The 22,030-nt window shown below is 42.8% G+C and overlaps 2 protein-coding genes across 4 annotated transcripts in view; both read right to left on the bottom strand.

Moving 5' to 3' along the window:
- The window catches only part of tbc1d31 (TBC1 domain family, member 31), a 167,337-nt gene extending 147,546 nt beyond the window's left edge, over positions 1–19,791 (bottom strand). The window contains exon 1 of the mRNA XM_041189551.1: positions 19,684–19,791. The gene's annotated coding sequence lies outside the window, so the exon portion shown is untranslated. The remainder of the gene's footprint in view (positions 1–19,683) is intronic.
- The window catches only part of zhx2a (zinc fingers and homeoboxes 2a), an 81,240-nt gene extending 61,426 nt beyond the window's left edge, over positions 1–19,814 (bottom strand). Inside the window, exons 1-2 of one of the 3 annotated variants that reach the window (XM_041189552.1) lie at positions 19,684–19,814; positions 8,046–8,124 (exon numbers count right to left, since the gene is read on the bottom strand). The gene's annotated coding sequence lies outside the window, so the exon portion shown is untranslated. The remainder of the gene's footprint in view (positions 1–8,045; positions 8,125–19,683) is intronic. The other 2 variants (XM_041189553.1, XM_041189556.1) reach the window with 2 other exon arrangements.
- Positions 19,815–22,030: the final 2,216 nt, after the last annotated feature.

The raw sequence follows: 22,030 nt of genomic DNA, 5'->3' as shown, positions 1-22,030 counted from the left end.
AATGGGTATAGCTGCAATAACACAAGACGCCTGACGACAGCCAGGACAGAACAGTTCCCTTAATTTGGTTCCACTGCCACTCAACACAATATCCACCTTTGCAGTACCAGCACAGTTGTAAGTGCAGTGTCCGCAATCTGCATGGTGCACTGCAGCAACCCACCAAGATTACTTCAACAACAGGTTCACTGCTTACGACCTCTACCACCATGAAGGTCAACAGCAGCAATGTCACCTGGGGGGTCCATCACTTTGTTTCCCCTCCAAGTCACACACGCACAACATCCTGATTTACAAATATCTAGGTTCCTTCAATGTCCGTGGATCAAAACCATAGAGTTCACCGTCATCACAAGGGCTGCAGCAGTTTCAAGTGAAAGGCCAATCACCACCTTCTGGGCAATTATGATTAGATAATAAATCTGGCTGTAACAGTATAACTTGCATCTGGAGAAAGACGGAAGGAAAATTTCCACTGTAGAGCCAGCCCTTTAAGTACATGACAGGACTGCATACCTAGCATTTGATTTGGAAATGTATTTTTGAATGGATTTAACAGGTGCCACCAGGATAGCGAAACATCAGTTTAGTCATTAACCAGACATCTGATCATAAAATTGAGTGAAAAATGTAACCTGATTATTGGAGGGGTGAGTGTGTAACACAAATATTTTAATTTATTGAGAATATTAACTGAAAATACAACAAGGAACATGTAAGCACAAATCATTATCAGAGATGCCAGTTAATGCTAACTGAATATGCTCAACTCTATTTCCATAACAAAAGTTTGTGGGATTTTAAAGCAGTATTTTGGGGATTGAATTCTTCAATTCTGTCCATGTGTAGACTGTAAATCAGTAAGCAGCCTTGAATATTATTACCATCAATGGCGTAAATCCTGGTCATTTCTGAATGGCTACCCATCTGCAGCAATTTGGCTGGCTGGTATAATTATATTTTTTGATGTGCAATACAAAACGGATTTGGAGTCATGACTCGATAATTTTATCATGGTCAGGCACTTTCTATCAAGGGTGTGGGAGAGAGTCGCGGTGAGCGGGCGTACATAAGCAAGTGGGGAAAAAAAATGAAATCCTGCTATTTGAAGTGTACCTGGAACATGCAGACAAAACTAGTGATACAGCCAAATGGTTACACTAGCTTTGGCACAAAATTAACAGGTTTGCTTTGGAGTAATCTCCACTCCCTGCTCTGCTCCACAAGTATTGCCAGTAGGTGGGGAGGCCAGTGTGGACTATTGACCTGCGTTGTATTTATCCTGTGAGAGGCTGGCCAGCAGATTTATTCAAACAATCGGAGGAAAGACTGAAGCTTAAATCTGGAGGAGAGTGTGCACTAGTTCTCCCTTTCGTCCCACTGACCACCTTCACGGAAGCTGGGGGAAGCACAAAGCCCAAACAAGACCATTGTCCAGGTGCAGCTAAACTGCACTGACACACGCCACACAGATTCACAATGAACAGTTTTTAAGTTGATTAGAAAAGGGAAATGGGGTTGGGGTGGGGGTGCGGGGGGGAAGAAACAGGCTGAAACCAATTGGGCTGCTTCAGGAAACAAACCTCCAGACTCCAGGTTTCAATAACCGATAATCTGTGTCACCCATAATATTGTGCAGGACTTTCATGTTGAGGTGGAAAAGGGTTCTGGGATCTGGAAGCTTTCATGTCCACATTCAGTCTACTTTGACTTAACTGATCTCTCTACTGGTTGCTTTTTGCCTCAGCATATGAGCCAGGAAGGGAAAAACAGTCACCGCATCCATCCTCATAGTGTCAGCCTGATGAGATGCATGGGATGAGGCAGAAGCAGGCTTTGCTGATTCACCTCCTAACTCTCTATATCAAAGGTCCACAATGAATGAAGGCAACTTGCACAAGCTATTGGTGAGTCACTGGTTCTGTGGAATTGAACTCAGTTAGTGGGCATTTGGCAGTGATTGTGGGTGTGTGTGTGTGTGGGGGGCGGGGGGGGGGGGGGGGGGGGGGGGGGGGGGGGGGAGAAGAGCGACACTTTCAGAAGGGAAAGGGAGGCGGGAACATCAGTGAGAATATGTCTGTTGAAAAAGAAAATCCTAATCCTTTCCTTATTTGGTTTATTGTAGAGAAATCCAAGTCACTAACTGGTCCAAGTGTGCATAGGAACACTAGCAACTTACATAGGAACAGGAGACAACCTTTCAGCCCTTCAAACCTGTTCCACTATTAAATGAGATCATGGCTAATCTGCAACCCAACTTCACATACCTTCCTCAACTCATTCTTTAATACCTTTGGCTAACAGAAACCTATCAATGTCAGGTTTAAAATTAATAAACAAGTTCCAAATGTCTGCAAACTTTGTACAAAGTGTTTCCTAATTTCACTCTTGTAAAGTCTGGCTCTAATTTTAACACTATGCCCAGAGTCCTAGACTCCCCAACCAGCGGAAATGGTTTCTCCCAATTTTCCCTACCTGTTCCCCTTAAAATCTCCAATCAATTCATCCCTTAATCTAAATTCCAGCAATTATAACCCTAGTTTGTGTAATCTTCCCTCAGAGGAATCTAGATGTCATGTACTTGGATTTTGAAAAGATCTTTGATAAGGCTCCAAAAATGTTACAACACAAGATAACAACACATGATGTAGGGGGTAACATATTAGCATGGATAGAGGATTGGATGGCTAACAGGAAGCAAAGAGTAGGGATAAATGGGTCATTTTCAGGTTGGCAAGCTGTAACTAGTGGAGTGCTCCATGGATCAGTGCTGGGGCTTCAACTGTTTACAAGCTATATCAATGACTTGGATGAAAGGACCAAATGTATGGTTGCTAGATCTGCAGATGACACAATGATAGGTAGGAAAGTAAATTGTGAGAAGGACATAAAGAATTTACAAAGGGGTTTAGATAGTTTAAGTGAGTGGGCAAAAAAAAAAGGTAAATAAACTATAATGTGGGAAATATTAACTTGTCCACTTTGGCAGGAAGAATAGAAAAGCAATATGTTATTTAAATGGAGAAAGATTGCAGAACTCCGCGGTACAGAGGGACCTGGGTGTCCTAGTACATGAATCACAAAAAGTTAGTATGCAGGTACAGCAAGTGATTAGGAAGGCAAATGGAATGTTGTTGTTTATTGCAAGGGTACAGAATGTAAAAAAGAGAAGTTTTGCCTCAGTTGTACAGGGTGCTGGTGAGACCACATCTAGAGTACCATGTCTAATTTTGGTCCTCTTACTTGAGAAATGACATAACAGCATTAGATGTAGTTCAGAGAAGGTTCATTTGACTGATTCCTGGGAGGAGGAGTCTATCCTATGAGGAAAGGTTGGACATGTTGGGCCTATATCCATTGGAATACGAGCAGTGATCTTATTGAAACACCTAAGATCCTGAGGGGACTTGACAGAATGGGTGATGAAAGGATGTTTCCCCTTCTGGGACAGACTAGAACTAGGGAGCATGGTTTAATAATAAGGGGACTTCCCACTTAAGATGGAGATGGGGAGAATTTTTTTCTCTGAGGGGGGTCATTGGTTTGTGGCATTCTCTTCCCCAGAGAGCATTTGAGGCTGGGTCATTGAATATTTTTAAGGCTGAGTTTGAGAAATTTTTGATTATTGGGGGTAGACAAGAAAGTAGAGCTTATCGAATGGAGAGCACGCTTGAGGGGCTGAATGACCCATTCCTGCTCCTAATTTTTATGTTTGTAATTTAATCCTTGGAGTCAGGTATCATTCTGGTCAATCTGCACTGCACTCCCTCCAAGGCCAATACACCCTCCTTAAGATGTAACGCCCAGAACTGATCACAGTAACTCCAGGTGTAATCTAACTAGGGCTTTCTAAAGTTGAAGCAGGACTTCTACCCCTTTGTACTCTCATCCTCTGGATACATAGGTCAGCATTCTATTAGCCTCTGATTATTTTCCGTACCTGTTCATGACATTTTAATGATCTGTGTACCTGGACTTCCAAGTCCCTTTTGACACCGATTGCAATAGATCACAAGCAGATCCCAATCCCCAACATGCAGACAGCTTAACTGCTCTCCAATTGGCCTACAAAGTCTACACATTAAACATTACAGATGGGATAAATCAACACTTAAAAAAAATGAGAAGTAATTTCATTTAAAAAGAATATTTTAGTTGGAAATGTTACAAACATTTTAAAGATGGCTTAACTTAAAAGATAGCAGCCTTATATTTGATGTGATGTTTTGGGGTTTGGTAACAGTGGGTTTACAATATTACTGGGTTTAGGGTGAACTGAGAAAATAATGAGCCTAAATCCAATTTTGTGGGTTAAACATTACCAACAGCACACTTCAGGCACTGATCCAAATCAAGATAAGTAGGCAAACGAGATTTGAGCTGCAGTTAGCTATTCAAGAAATGGCAATTATGACATTACGAACCATTAAGAATATTTGGTTTTGCAAGATTTAAAAGTGCAAAAATGAATACATTGATAGTTTACCCTGAAGTATTTGCCTGCAATCACTGGGCAAACACTAGGAATTGATCATTAGACAGTCGAAGGGAACAGACAGAACTAAAACTGGCTTGTCAACTGAAATTTAAATTGTATCGTAAATTGTTTAGTCAGTTTCTACCTAGTAACCATTTTCACTCATGACAGTTTCAATAAAGCCACCAATTAAAGTGCTCATGTTCCTGCTAGGGAATAGAAAATTCATTACTATACGGGTTCAGCTTCATATCAGCAGCTATTTCAATATTAACAACCTCAACCCGATGTTTCATAGCTAATTTTATTTGCGTTGTTTAAAAAAAAAGTGACACTGCAGTTAATAAACGTTAAAAGAGGAAATAAATTATTCCGCCCACAAGAAAAAAAGACATACACACATGGAAGAAAAACTTGGCAGACCTATAATTAATGAGATGGTGACAAAAGCCAGTGTGGTACATTGCAGATGTTTACTTTACATTTCAAGTGTTTAAAAGGACTTCAGATTCCTTCCCTTTCCAGAAAACGCTGGTACTGCTTATATGAAAAGCTTCATTTCAGACAAAAGTTCTCCAGCAGTATGAAATTCACAACAACAATTTGTATTTATGTAGCACCCTTAACGCAAATAAGGTGTCCCAAAACGCTTCACACAGGCGCTACCACACCGAGACAGGCGACCTTAGGTTTAGTCACAAAGGTAGGTTTTAAGGAGCATCTTAAGAGGGGGAAGAGAGAGAAGTAGAGGGGTGTAGGGAGGGAATTTCAGAGCTTGGTGCCTTGGCAGCTGAAGGCATGGCCACCAATGGTGGAGCGATTAAAATCAGGGATGGTCAAAAGGCCAGAATTAGAGGAGCACAGAGATCTCAGAAGATTGAAAGGCTGGAGGGAGGTTACAGGGATGGGGAGAGGCCAGGCCAGGGAGGGATTTGAAAACAACGATAAAAATTTTAAAATGGGGGCACTATTTAATCAGGGGCCAATGCACCATGGACTGTAGTGTATAAGACAGCCCCATCTTCTCAGCACCAAAATGCATGCTTAGGCCTATACTCGGCATATAAAAGTTGATTCCCCCCCCCACCCCCGCCCCACCCCCCGCCTCATTTTTCAGCTAATAATGCATGTTTAGGGCTATATTCGCATTAGGAATTGGCCTCAATTTTTCAGCTCAGGAGATACATGCTTAGGGTTATACGCACCTCATGAGTCAGCGCAAGGGAACAAGCAGGCCATGTTGCCAAGCAGATGCGGGGGAGTTTAAGACACGCCCACAGAGCAGACTGCACGTGGCGACAGACGAAAAGAAATGGGTCCTCCCCCGCACCAATACTGGCCTTTGCATTTTATACTCGGCGTTCAGGTTGACCCCCATTTTTGGACGGATTTTGCGAAGCTTCATAGGCCCACTTCCATGCCGCACGGTCTACGGCAGGTCAGAACTCACCAGGGTGATGGATGAACAGCATTTGGCGTGCTCTAGGACACTCCAGGCAGCAGAGTTTTGGATGACCTCAAGTCTACGGCCGGTAAAACATGGGAGGCAGGCCAGGATTGCGTTAGAAGAGTCGTCTGGAGGTAACAAAGGAGTGGACGAGGGCTTCAGCAGCAGAGGAGCAAGGCAGGGGCAGAGGCGGGTCGTGTCAGAGGTGGGAAAAAGGCCACATTACACGCGTCAATTTAAAATTTAAATAGATTATTGTATACCATAGCCACCCTGAATCAAAAATATTTCACTAAGCTTAAACTTATTGTCTGTATTGATCTGTTCAGCATCACTGTTATATATTTAATTACTGATTCATCCCTGACAATTAGCATCACAAACAGTAGTCCCTCTTGTTTAAAGCATCTGTAAATTATTATAAAAAGCACTGCTGTTGCAGGCACAGAACATTCTGTTTCTGTGCAAAAGGTCATGTATGACAAAGTATTCTTTTTGTTTACATGGTACTCTGTCCCTTGAATCATCATGGCTGAAAGAAGAGGGATTATAAATTTATAAATTTCACATTCTAAAAGGTAGTTGTTTTGAAGTGCACTTTTAATCTTTATTTCCTCTGCCGTTCACGCTTCCAGTCTATCGGCAAGAACGCAAACAGGACACTTCGGGTATAAGAAAAGCCGCAGAAATTCAGCCCCTCGAGGCTATTCAATCAGGCCATAGTTAATTAGTACCTCCAATCCATTTATCTGCCACTGGAGCATATCATTTGATATCCTTACCTAATAAAAATCCATCTAACTCCATCTTTAAATTTAAATTGATCCTTTTGGAATTGGGGGGGGGGCGGGGGGGGGGGGCAGTTTTCCAGGTTTCCTTTTATACGGAAAAAGATTCCAGGTTTCACTCTGAAAAGGTTTAGCTCTCACTTTAAACACTGAATCCAGAAAAGGCAACACAACAATCCCAAACTATTGTGTCATTTTAAAGCATCATGATTAAATCACTCCTCAAACCTTCTAAAGGGAACACAAGCCAGGTTACTGCAGCCGTCTTTATAATTTAACCCTTTAAGCCCCAGTACCTTTCTGGTGAATCTGTGCTGCATCCCCTCTAAGCCAATATATCCTTCTGGAGGTGTGATGCCCTGGACTGAATGTAGTCCCCCAGTTGGGGTCTGAACAAGGCTCTGTTCAGGTGAAGCATAACTTCCATTTGTATGCTCCTTGAGATAAAGGCTAACATCCTGTTAGCCTTTTGATTATGCTTTATACCTGTGCACTGACCTTTAGTGATTTGTGTACATGAATGTCTAAAATCACTCTGCTCCTCCACAATTCCTAATTTCTCACCATTAAGAAAACATTCTGATGTCTTTCTTGGATCCAAGTGGAAGACCTCACATTGAGCTTCATCTGCCACTGTTCTTCCCAATCCCTTAGCCTGTCTCTCTGTCCCTTTGTAACTTCTTGCTCCCATCTGCACAACTTAATGTGGCTCCCAACTTGGTGTCATTGGCAAACTTGGATGTACAATATTCCCACTCTCTCATTTCTAGCATTCTCTATGTCAGTAACTTGAAGGATAACATGAAAAGCCAAGGCTCCAGTACAGATCCCCGGGGAATACCACTTGTCGCATCCCCTCAATTAATATGTTCCCTTTCTCCTTACACTCTCCCTCCTATCTCCCAAACCCAGGCACAAGGTTGGATCTAAATCCACATGCTTTCATTTTTGCATAATAAACTTTTGTTTAGAATCTTATCTATATGGACTTGATAACATCAACAACCACACTCTTACCTACCATTAAGTGACCACTCCATGCTCCAGATGCTAAGGACACCCCCATACTCCCTGACCACTGTGCTGAAAATACTAAAAGGCAAATTTAATTGAAGTTTGCTATCTTCATCATTCCCACTTTCTCCTGATGTACCCAACTGAAACAGTTAACAACATAAGAGATAAAAGCTGAGCTTTAATATTAAACAAGACTTATACCCAGACCTAATTATATTATCAGGCTGCACCCTTGGTCTCAGCTACTCCCAAACCACAATGTAATAAATGTTTTATTTTCTTCTGAAACTTAAGTTTTCTTTTTCCAACCACCTACCTACATGAGAGAAACTCAACCCTCCAATGTTATTTTCTGAATTTTGTGATGAAGAGTTAGCGTAGTAGGATTGAGGTCCCTGAAATTTGCAAACAGAATGATTTACATGTATTTTAAATTCAAATCATTTCTACAAAGTACATAACATCTTTTGGTTATCTGCACCCCTGAAAAGACATCAAAACCATGTTAAAAAGATGTAAAACACTCATGTATTGGGCCTCTTAGTGAATATCATTCTCTTAAACTAGCCACCAGTTCCCATCTCTGTAACACTGCCCCTTCCTCAACTCATCTGCCACTGAAACCCACATCCATGCTTTGGTCACTTCTGGACTAGACAACTCCAATGCACCCTTGGGCAGCCTCCCATATTCTACCCTCCGCAAGCTTTAAGTCATCCGTGTTCTAACTTGCACAAACTCTTATTCAACCATCGTCCATTTGCTTACTGACCTACGTTGGCTCCCGGCTAAGCCACAAGTCGATTTCAAAGTTCTCAGTCTTGTTTTCAAATCCCTCCATGGCCTTAGGCGCCCCTCTCTCTGTGATTTCCTTCAGCCCCACGGCCCTCAGGGATACCTGCGTTCACCTAACACTGGCCTCAAGCGTCACTGATTTTAATTGCTCCACCATTGGTTGCTGTACTTCAGCTGCCTAGACCCTGAGCTCTGGCGCCCTAAACCTTTCTGCCTCTCTTTCCTCCTTGAAGATCCTCAAAATTTAACTCTTTGACCAAGGTTTTTGGCACCTGCCCTAATATCTTATGTGGCCAGGTGTAAAATGTTGTCCTGCAATGCTCCTGCAAAGCAGCTTGCGATATTTTATGATGTGTTTAACAATGCAGGCTGTTATTATAAACTTGATTGACACATAATGGGACAATCCAGTGTGCCACCCCTCCCCCACAACCATTCAGACAAACTCTCTCCTCGCGTCCTTGTGTAGCACTGTGGAAGCCTGCACATGGATACCATCTACAAGTGCGGCTCAGAATTGAGTCTCTGTCAACACTAGAACTGTAACTGCTCAGCAGGCATGCTACAAAAAAAACACTGTGACTGCAAACCTCACTGTACCTTAAATCTCTCCACTACCCCTTCCAGTCAATGGGTAATGCTCTCCAATCTAAACTACAAATTTTAAATGCAACCTTCACTTCACTTGTCTTTCATTTTCTGGCCACTTGATAATTTATTGTAACCTTTCTTTTGATGGCTGAAATTCAATAAAGAGTAAATACAAAAAATTGATTTCTTAAAAGAACAGATCTAACTCGTCTGTTGTGATTTTCTAAACATCTTTATAATGTTTAAACCAACCCAGTACAATCATAATTTTTCCATATAAATATAATATATATATTTTTTAAAAAAAGAGTAAAATAGTTGAAGGTATGTGACACAAATCACTTCGGAAAAAAGTGTGGGGAAGAGGAAAACCTCCAGACCAGGGAAGGTAAATATACTGGAGAGGATTGGGAGACAGCATTATCCTATTGCCACTAGGTAAAAGGCAAAGAACAGTTGAACATTTCTTTCAAAATCAAAAAGTTAAAAAGACTCGGGTAGCTTGCTGAAGTTCTGAGTTTCTCTCTCTTAAATCAACTTCAACGGAATACATTAAAAGATCTAACTAGCAGTCGCTGTACACTTGGCTAATTGTGGCTTGGCTGCAAGTACCATTTTTTAAAGTGACTAATAAATCAACATGAAACAGAAGACACTACAATTTAATGACCTATAGAATAGGACAACTTTTTAAAAACAAAACAATACTGTTGGACTATTTAAGATGTGAGGTAAGCAAACATAGAGGGAGCACTGTCTTCTTAATAGCACATTTTATAGCACATTACTTAAATCTATCTAGTTCTTTGTTGCTCTGAATTGTTAAACCAATTTTCTCCCTAATGCACTGGTATTGAAAAATTTATTTCCACAATCATACAATTATAAGCATCTGACAACTTGTACTACATCTTAATGAGCCATTTACATCCAAGTGTACAATCTTGATCTAAAAGATGTTCGTCACGGAACTTGGCAGAAAATAAGCCAATTTATTTAATTATTTTTAAAGGGGATGTCATGTTACCAAGCTTGCCCAATGCTCAAATGACGATGTGAGGTGGTACTGGCACAACACAATGAGAACAGGTTCATTTTGACTTTTAAAAAAAAAGTCTGTTTGGTAGAATGTTGCCTTTTACCATTCATTTTTAGGCCATAAATATTGCTGGCAAGGGCACATTTTATTACCTATCTCTATTTGCCTTGAGAAGGTGAGCTTTCTCTTAGAACTACTGCAGCCCTTTGACGATGGTGTATTCACCATGGTGTGAGGAAGGAAATGCAAATGCATTAATTCACTGAAGGGATGGCATTGAGATATGCCTAAGTGAGGATGACTTGAGACTTGGAGAGGAATCTGGAGGTGATGGTTTTCTCAGAGCATTGCTGCTCTTGCCCTTTTTAGCAGAAGAGATCACAGGAGAGGAAGATTCTGTGGATGTAACTTTGGTACATTGTTACAGTGCACACCATAGATCATTCAGCATTGTCTATTCCTCACTAGTGAAGATGATTGTCCTCCATGAATCCGGAGACTGCTGTTGAGGCCGATTCAGGATCTGCAGATTTTATGGCACATTAGGACATTTGCCATCATGTGGGCTATCTGGATGTGTATTAAGTTCGGGTCATGGTCTTTTAACCGCTCTCGCTTTTCCTCTTCATTTTGTCGCTATCGGGTCTCAAAGCGCTGGGCCCCTTCCCACAGACTCTGCTGCCATCTGGTTCGGTCCAGGGCAATGGTCTCCCAGGAATTGGTGTCAATGTTGCATTTCTTCGCATTGGCTTTCAGCACATCCTTGAAGCGCTTCTCCCGTCCTCCTCTGGTGCGTCTGCCCTGACTGAGCTGGGAGAAGACGACCTGCTTTGGAAGCCTGATATCTGACAGCTGAACAAGTGACCAACCCAACCAAGATGGTGGTGGGTGATCATCACCTCAGTGCTTGTGGGAGAGCACTGATGTTGGTGCGTCTGTCCTCCCTCTTAACATGCAAGATTTTCCACAGACAACATCGGGTGCAGTGCGGCATGTAAGTCGAAGGGATTGATACGGAGTCCAGTGGCATTGGAGCCAATCAAGAGCAGGGGGGCTTTGAGGGGGAAATGAGGTGAGCTACTCAGGGTGTCCAGCCTCTGCCCTAAACATAGCCATGGCATTGATTTGACTTGGTCTAATTTAGAAGCTGATTAGTGGTGACCCCCACTAAGGAAGTCAATGTTGGTGATGACTGTACTATTGAAGATTGGGGTTAATGGTTGGGTTTTTGCTTGTTGAAAATGGTCATTAACTTGGCACTTGATGGCATAAACATCATCTGGCACTTCTCAGCCCAAGCTGGGCTGCTATCCAGGTCCTGTTCCAAGCTGTCACAGGCCGTTCATTATCAGCTGAACTATAAATGGATCTGAACACTTGTATTGTCAGTGAAGAATTCCACTTTTGGTGATGATTATACCAAAGATGCTTCCCAAATTAATCTGAAGCCATTACAGTCATGTTCTAGGCCCAACCATCTTCAGGAGCTTCACAATGAACTTCCCTCCAACACAAGTCAGAAGTGGGGATGTTTGCTAATGATTGCACATGTTCAGTACCATCTGTAACTCCTCAGATATTGAATCAGTCCATGTCAATATGCAGCAAGACCTGGACAACATTCAGGCTTGGGTTAAGTGGCAAATAACAATCATGCCAGGAAGTGACCACGTCCAACAAGAGAGAACCTAGTTGTCTCCCCTTCACGTTCAATGATACCACCATAGCTGAATTCCCTACCATCAACGACCTGAATCAGAAACTGAACTAGACCAGTAATATAAATACTGTGCCTAAAACAGCAGGTCTGAGGCTGGGAATCCTGTAACAAGTAACCCTGACTCCCCAAAGCCTGTCCACCATCGACAGGGCACAAATCAGTGATGGAATACTCTCCACTTGCCTGGATGAGTGCAGCTCCAACAACACTCAAGAAGCTTGACACCAACCAAGGCAAAGCAGGCACATGACTGGCCCCCTATCCACCACATTCAACATTCACTCCCTTCACCAATGATGCACAGTGGCAGCAGCATATACGATTTACAAGATACATGGTAGAAACACACCAATGCTCCTTCAACTGTCCCTTCCAAACCTGTGATCTCTACCATCTATAAGGATGAGGGCAGCAGATGCATGGGAACACAACCACCTGCAAGTTCCCCTCCAAGCCACTCACCATCCTGACTTGGAACTATATCGCCATTCCTTCACTGTCACTGGGTCAAAATCCTGGAACTCCCTCCCTAACTGCACTGTGGGTGTCTTTATACCACATGGACTGCAGTGGTTCAAGAAGGCGGCTCACCAAGGGCAATTAGGGTTGGCAATAAAAATGCTGGCCTTGCCAGTGATGCCTACATCCCATGAAAGAATAAAAAAAGGCCAAGTAATTAGCAGAATCAAAAGAAAAATATATGTTATTCATGAAACGGTATAACGTTCAAGTCTTTACACTTGCCATGAAAGAGACCCACTTACTAAATAAACTCAGTAATGCAGGTGTCTTATTAAAGCCATCACTGGTATATAGCCCATATCCTCTTACATAACCACGTCCTGAACAAGCCTCATTAAAGATACACTAAGACATAGACCCATCAGAATTAAATTGGTTTCTAAATGCCACAATAAGGTTTTTGAGAAGTAGTTGTTTAACTGACTTGACAGATTAGTGCTTACATCATTTCTGCAGAAAACGTATCTCTATTCTACATCTCTCTCTCTGCCTCAGTACAAAGAAATCAGACCTTGAATTTCTGTTAAAGAAGCTCCATACAATCCCTGTGGGTAAAAGGGCAAAACATCGTGAGGCTGCAAAAATAAATTTGAAATACAAAGTGATAAAAAGGCAAGCCATGGGATAGCTCATGAACACAATGCCATCTTTCAAGAACTAAATTGTAATAGCCCTTTACAGAGCAAATTATGGAGCTTGGAATTAATGAATAAAAAAGAGTTAAGCTCAGGCTGTGCTTGCCCAATATTGTAAACACTGAACACTGGGGTAGAGTAATACTTAGCAAATGTCCAAAAGACATTATTTAGGCAACGTGAGAGTAACAGCCTGTGCAATGTTTTATTAGGAAAATAAGAGCACAAGCAGTGACGTTTCAGTGTGACTGTTGTCAAGGCAATAGTAAATGTACTGTAATTTGAAACTATCCAAAACTCTCTCAACCGAGCACACATGATCCCCTTTCCATTCACCAGGCTTCTCAGAACTCAGTGTTAACAGCAGCAAACCCGAATGTTCATTTGGATTTCTCCCCTTCCGAAAGCGTGGAAACTTTTGGATTTATTTTAAATAGCCAACAAAGGTATCCGATCAAATGATTTTATTAATGGATGGCTCTGGCTTCTGTTAAGCCTACAATATTTATGTAAATTGGACAGTAAATGTTTCCACAGCAAGTGTGCATCTTTGAAAATTAATGGAAGCTGACAGTTCTTCCTGGTACAAATTAAGATGTGAAAGAGCTGTCTGTAGGCCCCCCCATTTCCTAGATGCAGGCAGGTGACCGGAGAGAAACTGTTGTAGCAGCACAGAATATTTTGAGGTCAATATAGACATAAAGTTGTGAAACTAATGAGCAGGTTGGGTAAAATCAAAGCAGTAATGTGGTGATTTTTAAAAAATCTTTTCATTCACAGGATGTGAGCATCACTGGCTAGGCCAGCATTTATTGCCTATCCCTAATTGCCCTTGACTCAGTGGTGGGGGGCTGACTTCTTGAACCACTGCAGTCCATGTGGTGTAGGTACACCCACAGTACTGTTAGGGAGGGAGTTCCAGGATTTTGACCCAGCAACAGTGAAGGAATGGCCGATATATTTCCAAGTCAGGATGGTGAGTGGCTTGGAAAGGAACTTCCAGGTGGTGGTGTTCCCTTTTTTCTCTGCCCTTCTCCTTCTAAGAGTTAGGAGTTGTGGGTTTGAATGGTGCTGTCTAAGGAGTCTTGGTGAGTTGCTGCAGTGCATCTTGCAGATGGTACACACTCTGCTGCCAATGTTCGTCGGTGGTGGATGGAGTGAATGTTTAAACACTGGATGCCATGCTGATCAAACCATCTGCTTTGTCCTGGATGGTGTTGAGCTTCTCGAGTGCTGTTGGAGCTGCACTCATCCAGGCAAGTGGAGGAGAGTATTCCATCACACTCCTGGCTTTGCCTTGTAGATGGTGGGCAGCCTTTGGGGGAGTCAGTCGGCGAGTCAGTCACTGCAGAATTGCCAGTCTTTGACCTGCTCTTGTTGCTGCAGTATTTATGCACCTGGTTCAGTTAGGGTTCTGACCAATGGCAACCTCTAGGGATATTGATGGTGGGGGATTTGACCATGGTAATGCTCTTGAAGTCGCTGGGGGGGGCGGCGGGCTAGTGGTATTTCTCTCCCCCCACCCACCCCTCACCTGATCTTTGTGTGACAGCTTTTGACCCACTGAAATACATGACACCGGGCTCAGTGCAGCTGTGATGGAATGAGTCAGTTATTAGCCTGAGAACTGAAAAGGATAAGCTGAGATGCAGTGGGTGCAATGAAACAAATAACTAAACTGAGCAGGCAGGAAAAGACAGAGAAAAGTGCGCAAACATTTTTTTTTTCCACCACTGAAAGCGGGAAAATCTTTTCAGCTTTTAAACTAAAGCCACAAGCTTTTCTATCACACAACCTCGGCAAAAGATCTTTCTGGGTGTTTCTTATACTGGCTTTTATAATTTTGGTCTTTTCTACTTTAAATTATTTCACATCCTGAGAAAATAAAATGAAAATTTATTTAAATGCAATGATGCCACTACTGTAATTGAAAGAAATGCCTTCGACTTGCTTTCAACAAAGCCAACATGAGTTCATTCAGATTGCCATGGCTAATCAGTCATTCTCACAGTTACTCATTATTAGCATTTTGGAATGTTATACGTAAGAAAAGGATCACCGACAAAAATTGCAGAAAGGCTAAGTACAGAGACGACCACTGTCCAGCAAGCATTTTTAAAGTTGGGGGGGGGGGGGCGGAGAGAGAGAGAGAGAGAGGAGGAGAGAGGGGGGGAGAGTGAAACACCATTGTCGGACTCCCCTGATGCTGAACATCTAGAAGAAAGTCTACACATTGTGGACTCAAGTTGCGCACGTTGCGGAGAGAAGGATACATCCATTAAAAAAAAGTGGGGAAATTGTAACTCCAATCCTTTAGCCCAAGATAAACGGCTAAGAAGGTGTTTACAGTGTTGTATGGAATGGCCACAAAATTTCTAAAAACGAAATCTGGCCCTCAGAACTTGGGTTTCCAGGTTTTGCAAAAGCAACGAGATCAACACCCTGGCCCTTTTTGAGCTCCATCATATTCATACAAATCATCCTACTTCGGCAGGAAGCATTAGTCACCGAGCATCACGGAGATGAGGAAACAAATGTAGCAGCCTTTCGGAAGCAGGGAAGCGATTCACAAGTTGACAGTTGCCACATTCATTAAGAAACAAAATTTCTTTTGCAAAAAAAAAGTTTACACTGCAGGTGAGGGAAGAGAAGAAGGCTGGTCTCACGACCTTATCTGTTGCTTTGGTTTCATTCCATTTGCCAATCCCTCAAAAAAAACCAACCAGATACAAATTCACACAGTAACCTGTTCACAATGTTTGTCACTACAAAATCTGCTCCTGCTAAAGATATCCAAACAACAACAACAGTAAACATGAAAATCATAAAATGTCACATGTAAATAACAAGATGCCTTGCAGTTGCTCTCTATCAAAAAGCTACACATTCATTTCAGCCAGAACTTGCACTAAACCCCAAATCACATTACACAGCAACACATTCATCCTGTGAACGCACAGCCAATTTGCAATAAAATTCGTGTCAACATTGACTGTGATTTTAAAAAACTCACAGAAGAACGTAGTGCCTATAAAACCAATAAATACTACATGCAAATCTAATCCAGTTTTTAAAACAAATCAAGGAAAGCACTACACAAGTTTAATTGGGAATCTAATGCTACCTGGCACACGAATTCTCAGGGACTGCAAACAGTGTAAACACAAGATGGGTACACTGAAGTGCAGATTGCCCTGATCAGAAGTGAATGCCTGCTTGTAACATGCAAATTGTTACAAGTAACATACCAGAAATTCTCAAGTGACATAATATTCACATACACTTGCTCACAACTAGCCATTTGAGCAGCAAAAGTGATATTTTCATAAAAGCAGTAAAACCGAATACATTTTTGGCTAGCATTTAGCATTTAGAATATTGCAGTTCCCTGCGTTACAAATCACGCATTTTATCCGGGTATTATAAAAGCTTTTATACTTTTACACATTTTCACTAATTGCGAACAGCAGAATTTTATTTCGATTCTGAACACCAGATCGTGCTGTCGTTCACCATTAAAAACAAGACTAGAAAGAGAAAATGTTAATTTAACTTGTATCATCAGGTTTAATAACCTTCGAATTCCAAACCCCCTCCCCCACTCAACCAAGTTAGAACTCCCCTCGATTGGTTTGCTCATCTTTCCTCCTTTAAAGCCAAAAAAAAAACATAGACATAGAAAAACATAGCAACATGTCCAGGTTTCCTGTGTGGGTCTCAACATTACATCTGTTCTCATTTGCCTTTTATTTAAAACCTTTTTAATTTTGATTCACATTCTTCCTTCAGAAGAGACTGTGGCATAGTGGTAATGTCACTGGCTAGTAACCCAGAGGCCCAGGCTAATGGCCTGTAGGCACATGGTCAAATCTCACTATGGCAGCTGGTGAATTCAATAAATAAATTTGAAATTGAAAGCTTGTCTCAGTTTCGTGGTCACCATTACTATCTGGCTCACTTTAGGGAAGGAAATCTGCCATCCTTACCTGGCCTGGCCTACGTGTGACTTCAGACAGACTCTTAACTGCCCTCTGAAATGTCCTAGCAAGCCACTCAGTTCAAGGACAAATAGGGACGTGCAACAAAGACTGGCCTTGCCAGTGACATGCATATCCCAATAAAGAATAAGTTCAGATAAAAGCAAAAAACTGCGGATGCTGGAAATCCAAAACAGAAACAAAAATACTGGAAAAACTCAGCAGGTCTGACAGCATCTGAGAGGAGCACAGTTAACGTTTCGAGTCCATATGACTCTTCAACAGAACTCTCATCAGTCTCATTGCAAAAGAAATGATCTAGTTACATCATACAAAAATACATTACATGCCCAAAGCTTCAGCAGCATATTCAACGAAGGCTCCTCACCTTCAACACGCCTGCTTTTTTAAAATCTAAAAGCTTAATTTAACACAGCTGTCCTGCCAACCTTTGTACTCATCCATGTAAAGATAGTGTGGTCATCAGTAAATTTCATCCAACCCTGTGTAACAACAGGGTAAATCAGGCCAGGGAAGTGTACAACTGTTGCTGCTTAGGCTGGTTTAGTTCCAAGGTTGACAGGCTTCTTACAAACACAACCAAGGATCAGAACATATTTTTTTTTAAATTTTCATAAAAACATACAGTGCTTTTTCTTAAAAACAGAATTTAATTTTGGCAGGTCTGCACCTTAAAATCGCCAAGAAAACACTGTAAATTCAATATTAATATTTACACTGAATGCAGCCGGCACTTGGGGAGTTACTATACATTGCCAAAACACAGGGTAGAAGGGAAGCTGCATAAAAAGCTGCTCTGCAGATGGGGGCAGTGATCTGATACAAGTTTTTGTTCTGCACATTCACGACTTTACAATAGTTCTGTTTTGGTTGACTGCTCATTAGTTTTTGTGTAATTTGTGTAATTATTGTTGTCTAGCATAATTTTGGGTTGCTAAAATTTATGACTAAATAAGCAGGGAAAAAAAACAATAGCACTATCTTGCCACAGGGTTCATATGATTTGGAAATTGTGTTTTTCTAAAAAAAAAAGTCTGCACATTACCAGAGTAACCAAGGTCCCCTGTTTTCAGTAAGACGCATTGTTTTCGTGAAGGACTCAGTAGTGGTAAAACTGTTTCCGTCTGCCCCATCTTGGCAAAAAGAAACCTTCTCTCCATTTCAGTGTTCTCCAAAACCAGTCTTGCAAAACACCGACATTGGCTTGTGAACACTGCTCTTTTCTCTGTGCAACAAGCGTGCCAAAAGGCCCAACAAGTTTTAAAGACACCGGATCTCATATTAAAGTAACCCATACAAACTGGCACATCTTACAGATACAATGCAATGGTTTCAAACCATTTCAGAAAAGCATACACAGGTGACTGATGATTGCAAACATGATATGGGCCAGAAAAGATAGCTCAACGACTACAGCCAGATCGTTTAAAGTATGGAACTCACCCTCATTTACCGAAAGCAACTGATTTGATCTTTATAATCATAAAGAGATAAATAGGTAAATTTTGAAGTACTGCCTTTCAATTATTTGAAGTGGGGGTGGGGAGTTGCAGGGTGAGGAAGAGGGTGGTTTAGATGCTACCCAGTATATTTAGACAGGGAAGAAGTACTTAAACTGAAGTTTGGGAAATTTAAATCTCTCTCTCTCACACACACACACAAGCAAACAAAAGCCCAATTCCCCCAGCACATCTTTCCAAGTTTCAAACCCCAGGTGCTACTTGGTCCAAACAGAAATGACTGGCCACCCCCAACCACTATCTCTGGGAGATCAAGGCCTCTGATTCCAGATTAGATTAGATCAGGATTATTTCTTTTAAAAAAAGACAAAAACAAGAGCATTAGGTCGCAGTAAACGGCGTCCATCTCCACAACAACCAGCAGCTCCACTACCCTCAGCCAACAGACCCGCCAAATGACCGCCAAACCTCCGCTAAATCTCGCTCTCTCCCACCCCAACCAAAACTCCTCAGAATTACCAGCAAATTCCCACCCCCTCCACCCAGATTTCCCCCAAATCCGCGCGAAACAACCCCCCACCCCCTCCCCCTCCAACTAAATCCAACCCCCTCCTTCCCTCCCTTCCCCAACCAACCAGCACCCAACCCCTCCCCCTCCCTCCCCGCCGGATTATGCCAGTCCCGCACCGAATCCCCGCCGGATCTCCGCCAAGACTCCGCCAGTCTCCCCATTCCCCCCGCCGGACCCGCGCAATACGGCCAAACTCGCAAGACGGCGACACCATTTCCACAGCCTCCCTCAACCCCTCAAAGGAAAACAGACACACTCTCTCTCTCTCTATGAACCTTCCACTTTGTTTTTGGGGAGGAGGAGGAGGAGGAGGGTGGATAAAAAAAAGGATGAAACGCCGGCTGACCAAAACAAAAAAAAAACCCCTTTCCGAAAATTTACACAAAAAAAAGAGGGAAGGATGAAGAGCAGGGAAGGGGAAAAAAACAAGAAAAAAGAAACAACACTTTTTTTTGGGTAAAACAACAGCTGACAGGAGATGGGGGGGGAGCCGTGGCCGCCATGTTTCGCTCTACTTACGACATGGGAGACATGTTTAAGTTGCATTTTATTCCTCACTCTCTGGGTAGAGGGTGTTGTGTGTGGAAGGGAGGGAGGGAGAGAGGGGGTTAAAATCTCTTTACCTGCTGCTGCTGCTGCTGCCGCCGCCGCCGCCGCCGCTGTGTTGAGGGGATACTGAGAGCTGAGCCGCCGCTACTCTGTAACTCTTTCTTGGCTACAATGAATCCAGCAGCGAAATGTAGCAAAACCCAGCTTGGAGGCAGAGGGAAACCTCGATAGGGGCAGATCCACCAAAGCACATGATCGCAAACGTCAGCAGGCACTATTTGCATACGATACTAGAAGCACTTTTTTCCCCCTTTTTTGTGTCTGGGAGTATTCTTCTCTTCTCTCTCTCTCTCTGTGTCGTGTGTGTGTGGGGGCAGTTTCTGTCCAAGCTTTCTGCACTGAACTCCATCCCCCACGTGTGCTGGATCCTTCCTGTTACAGCAAATAATGAAAAAAAAACAAGTGATCAGGTCTCATCCTGGAAGGGGGCGGGGCTGGGTGCTGGGGTGGGTGGGGGGGAGGGGGTTGTTGGTGGGGGGGTGGTTTTCCTATGTGAGAGGCTGAGTCCATTGGGCCTATGTTTCTCAGGAGTTCAGACAAAATGAAAGGTGATCTCATTGAAACCTACAAGATTGTGAAGGGGTTTGGTAGGGTGGATGCTGAGAGATTGTTTCCCCTGGTCGGGTAATCTCAAACACGGGGCGGGGGCACAGTCTCAGGAGGAGGGGCCGATCGTCCAGGGCTGAGATGAGGATCAAGTTATTTCACTCAAAGGCGGTTGTGAATCTTTGGAACTCTCTACCCCAGAGGGTTGTGGATGCTCCATCTTTGAATACATTTAAGGCTGGGGGTAGACAGATTGTTGGTCTCTCCGGCAATTAAGGGATATGGGGAGCAGGTGGGAAAATGGAGTTGAAACGCAAGGACAGCCATGATCGTATTGAATGGCGGAGCAGATTTGATGGACTGTATGGTCTACTCCTGCTCCTGTTCATGTTTTCGAGTTCAACCCAGATCCTGCTACCACCGTTACCATAAAAAGGCTCGACTGGTGTTTTAACAAGTGTTTAAAATGGCCATTTTTTGCAACCCGATTGGTACATCAAACCCCATGTAATATTGTTTATTAACAACTGCATTTACATATTACCTTTCTCTACACCCCAAAGCTTCACGGCCAATGAAGTCCTCTTTTCCAAGCGCAGGCACTGTTTGTAGTGCAGGAATTGCCCCAAGCCAATTTTCACACAGCAAGCTCACACAATGTGCTAATATCCAAATCGTCATTTTTTTTTACAAAAGTGTTGGCTGAGGAATAAATTTTGGCTATGACACCAGAAATAACTCCCCTGGCCTTCTTCAAAATAGTGCCATGGGATCTTTCACATCCGCCAGAGAAGTCAGTCTAAGGTCCCAGCTGAATTCTGAAAGGCAGCTGATTTCCCCAGGACACCACTGGATTTTTTCGCGTTTCCCTGGAGTGGGACTGTGCTCAAGTTGCATTTTATTTTACCCATTATATATCCACGCATCAGATTCGTCCTCAAATGTTAATAAGGGTTAGGATTAGGGTAATGTCATCATCACTATTGCTACGATAATAGTTTTTACACGGCTAAACTTGTTAATGAGGTTTGTTAAATCAAAACCCAAAGTGTCAGATAATCCGGTGAAATTCGTTCCCCTTTCCCCGCCCCTCTGCCGGGTTTAGAATTAACATTCGTCGTTCGAAATCAAAATGTTTCATTTCGATTTAAAATGCAGCTGGATTGAGGGGAAAAAATAGAGCACTTGACATTTATAGCCGGTTTAATTTCTGCTTGATGTAAGATTGAGGCCGTTAAGATCTCGTCTAATCCAACATAAAATAAGGGGGTGGGAGAGCACCTGGCTTGAAGATGTCCCAAGATTTCCTGCAGAATTGCAATGACTAATTTCTGTCCGACGGGTGAACTTATCAGTTCACTGCACTCCAAAAGCCAAGTGGCCTTTTATTCTTGCAGCTCTTCCTCAAACGTGCTCACTGAATCTGACATCAAGCCTTCTCTGATGAAAGATTGGAGTGAGATCTACGGCCGGGGAAAGCCCTGTAGTTAGAGAAACACACACACGGGGGATTTCGTATGACGGAGAGGAAATGACACATATCAGCAGCTCCAAACAGCAGGCGTGCAGTCAGTCAGTCCCAACTGGCTTCGCAGTGACACCCACCGCTGTTCTGTCTCTGGTCAAGACAAGCGGCACCGCTTGAAACATTTTCAAAGGGGACACGGTTGCTTCACCGCGTCGACCCAGGCAGCGTTAGAAGTGTGCCGTCAGAAACCCCCGAGGCGCAAAACGCAGCCTTCAGCAGGTTGACGGGGTTGTGGGATTTTTTTCCTGAATTGCGGATCAAAACCGCGAGCGAAAGTCTTGCATTTG

This window comes from Carcharodon carcharias, chromosome 6, assembly GCF_017639515.1.
Source record: "Carcharodon carcharias isolate sCarCar2 chromosome 6, sCarCar2.pri, whole genome shotgun sequence".
NCBI lineage: Eukaryota > Metazoa > Chordata > Chondrichthyes > Lamniformes > Lamnidae > Carcharodon > Carcharodon carcharias.
Note: the sequence above shows the minus strand (reverse complement) of the source record. Positions and strands in the feature narration are given on the sequence as shown.